The 3,808-nt window shown below is 47.8% G+C and overlaps 1 pseudogene; it reads left to right on the top strand.

The window, feature by feature from the left end:
• The first annotated feature begins 274 nt into the window (after positions 1-274).
• LOC128636409 (eukaryotic translation initiation factor 4 gamma 1-like) lies at positions 275-3,214 on the top strand (annotated as a pseudogene).
• Positions 3,215-3,808: the final 594 nt, after the last annotated feature.

Raw genomic sequence — 3,808 nt, 5'->3', positions numbered from 1 at the left:
GAGTGTGCTGCTGTGAAGTGGCAACAATGTTGCAGTTGTGTGGGTGGGGATAAGGCTCACCTTTAAGAAGCCAAGCTACAGGCCCCAAACCCTCTTTCCAGCTTGTCTTCACAGCTTCCCTCCCGCCCTCCCTTTCATTGGCAAGGCGGCAATCACTTAGGCTGGACATCACTAGGGTGTTTTTTATTAGCAGGGTGTCTGAGGCAGGATGAGGGCTACGCGGCTCACTTCCTTAAGCCCAAGGACGTTAGTTTTTGACTCCCCAGGTAGTGGCATGTGTGGTGTCTGCGGCCCAAACACCACGGGGGCCGTGGTGCAGAGGGGAAAGCAGACTGCAGTAGAGACCCATACTATGCAGACTGTGACCCTACCAGAAGCTCACATACAACAGGCTGTGTCTATTGTTGAGATTCCTACCCTTCAGGAGGTGCCACATGTAGAGTCTCTTACTGCACAGACAGAGTTGGTACAAAAAACTGTCACATCCCTGCCTCAAGCAGAGAACCTCCCAAGTACCCAACCTGAGGTTTCTGTTCCAAAAGTGTCTGCCTTGGTTAAGGATGAGCCACTTGAATTGGCTGCTGATCCAGTATCCCACATTCAGCATCTTGCTCACAAACCTCTATCTGAGCCTATCCCTCTAGAGCCTGAGGAGCCAGCTTTAGAACCTGCTCAAGTTGATACTCCAGAGCCTATAGTAACATCACCAGATGTCCATACTAATGGGATATCGGAGGAGGTAATTACACCTCCTATAGAATTGAATCCACCCTCAGTTTGTCAGCCTGAGCCTTCTTTGGAGTCTCCCATTGTTCAGCCTGAAGAATTGCTTTTAACAAATGGAGAGGGTAATCCAGGGCATCTAGAACCAGAGACACCATGCATTCAGCCAGAGGACCATGTGAGTCCCATCGCTGAACCAGAGGAGCAGCCTTTGTCTTCTGCTAGTAACTCTGTTAAAGATAAGGAAAAGGAAAAGACCAGCTCTGCAGAACTTCCGACTCCTACGCAATCAGCTGTTCCATCATAGAGCTCTGAGAGCCATGTGCAAGTTGCTGTTTCTGCTCCCAAAAAAAAACGAAAAATGAAAGATTTAAACAAGAAAGAAGCAGTGGGTGACCTGCTGGATGAGGGTTCTGCTGACACAGAAGCAGCTATTAAGCCATCAAGTGCAGTGCCTGAGCAAGATGTTGTTCCAAGTGCCCCACCTGAGGATCAAGATGAGACCTGGGAAGAGAAAGAAGATAAATTGGATGCAGAGAACATTAAACCTGGAGATCACAAGTACAAATATAAAGAGGAGCAATGGAAGCCTTTGAACCCAGAAGAAAAAAAGAGCTATGACCGAGAATTCTTGTTGGGTTTCCAGTTCATTGTGGCTAGCATGCAGAAACCAGAAGGGTTACCACAGATTACAGATGTAGTTCTGGAGAAAGCTAACAAGACTCCTTTCCGGCCGCTGGACCCCACTCGCCTCACTGGTATGAACTGTGGGCCAGATTTCACCCCTTCTTTTGCTAACTTTGGAAGGCCTTCCACAGGCAATCGCGGGCCTCCAGCTGGGATGGGCCCAAGGAGGTCCCAGCAGGGTCCACGCAAAGAGCCACGTACACTCATTGCAACAGTTTCTCTAAATGAGAATGTCCAACTGAACAAAGCAGAGAAGGCATGGAAACCAGGTAGCAAGCGGTCTAGTGAGGAAGATGATCCAGAGAATCTGAAGACACAGGAATTATTCCGCAGGGTGCGCAGTATTCTTAACAAGCTTACACCTCAGATGTTTCAGCAACTTATGAAGCAAGTCACTGACCTCGCCATAGACACAGAAGATCGGCTAATGGGAGTAATTGATTTAATATTTGGGAAGGCCATTTCTGAGCCAAACTTCTCCGTTGCATATGCCAATATGTGCCGTTGCCTTATGGGGCTTAAGGTCCCAACCACAGATAAACCAGGAGTCACTGTTAACTTTCGAAAGCTGCTTCTTAACCGCTGCCAGAAAGAGTTTGAGAAGGATAAAGATGACGATGAGGTGTTTGAGAAAAAGCAAAAGGAGATGGATGCTGCTGTATCACCAGAGGAAAAGACTCGCCTAAATGATGAATTGAATGAGGCCCGGGATAGTGCACGACGATGATCTCTGGGGAACATCAAATTTATTGGAGAACTTTTTAAGCTGAAGATGCTGACTGAAGCCATCATGCATGATTGTGTTGTAAAACTGCTGAAGAATCATGATGAGGAGTCATTGGAATGTTTATGTAGACTTCTGTCCACTATTGGAAAGGACTTGGATTTTGAGAAAGCCAAGCCTCCGATGGACCAGTATTTCACCCAGCTTGAGAAAATAATAAAGGAAAGGAAGACATCGTCTCATATTCGTTTCATGTTACAGCATGTCATTGATTTGCGATTGTGTAACTGGGTTCCTCGACGAGGTGAGCAGGGGCCCAAAACAATAGATCAGATCCATAAAGAAGCAGAAATGGAGAAACAAAGGGAGCAAGTCAAAGTCCATCAAATTATGTCAAAGCAGGAAAAGAGACGCGAACCAACTGGGCGACCTACTGGCAGCCATGGAGGCCAGTCCACAGATGATGGCTGGAACACTGTGCCTATAACTAAAGGAAGCCGGTCAATTGACACCACTAGGATCAGCAAGATTACTAAGCTTGGTGCCATTGATTCTAACCAACTGCTTGCACCTGGTGGAAGACTGAGTTGGGGAAAAGGAAGCAGTGGTGGAACTGGAGCCAAACCAGCTGAGGCAGCTCCAGAATCTGGACGTTCAGGCACCAGCACTCTAAATAGATTCTCTGCACTGCAGCAATCATCAGCTGAGAGCCAAGATTCCCGGCGACCTCTTCAAAGGGGAAGCTCCAGCCGTGATCAGTCAGAGAAGGATCGCGGTGACCGATTTGAAAGGAATAAGAGATTTGATAAGGCAGTTATCTTTGACAGAAGTGATCGTTCAGACAGGGCACGTCCTCTTCTCACCAAGAGGAGTTACAGCAAGGAGACTGAGGACCGGAGCAGAGAGAGAGAGGCTCATATACCTCAAGAGGCTGTTAGGAAGGTAGCCAGTATGACAGAACAGAGGGACCGCAGTAAAGAAACGGTGAAGCGAGATCTCCCCCCTCCTGCAGCAGTAACAGCCATCACAAAACCATTTCTGTCTGAGGAGGAGGAGAAGGGCTCTCTGAAGCAGCCTTGACAAACCCTTGTATGTTTTTGGAGCCATCATCAGGCCTTACTACGACAGCATGTACACGCGCCTTGTCACACCTGGTCCTACTGGTCTGGAGCTTTATAATATCACACCCTGGCTAGGCGGTTGTCCCACGCCCCGGTTTGCCATTAGAGGTAGAGTGACGGCTGGCCCAGGGGGAGGGTAGTCTTCGCAGGCGCGCGCCTGGGGCACCTCCCCCCATTTGATGTTGCCGAGAACTCCCTAAGTCTGTGCGTGCAGCTAAGCTCCGCTTGTGTAGGCATTCACGGGCGTGGTTCAATTTCCTAGCGGGGGGTACTTACTCTCCTAGCTAGATTGCCGCCACCTGGTTTAAGGTTTGCTGAGTTGCTTTCAGCCGATTCCTATGTTCTATAATAAATGCGGACCCTATGGGTCTTTATACCCACACCATGTGTTTGTGTCGTTATTCAAGTTATGTATTACTAAAGTCATTTATGGTAAAGTTAAGTTATAAGTTAAGTTATGTGTCAGTCAGTTTTATGACTGGTAAGTTATTACAGCAAGCCAGGAGGATAGGGCATTTAATTACTTATGTGTGTGTGTATATGTATGTGTGTC

Source organism: Bombina bombina, chromosome 7 (genome assembly GCF_027579735.1).
Source record: "Bombina bombina isolate aBomBom1 chromosome 7, aBomBom1.pri, whole genome shotgun sequence".
Classification (NCBI taxonomy): domain Eukaryota; kingdom Metazoa; phylum Chordata; class Amphibia; order Anura; family Bombinatoridae; genus Bombina; species Bombina bombina.
This window is presented reverse-complemented; position numbering and strand designations above follow the sequence as displayed.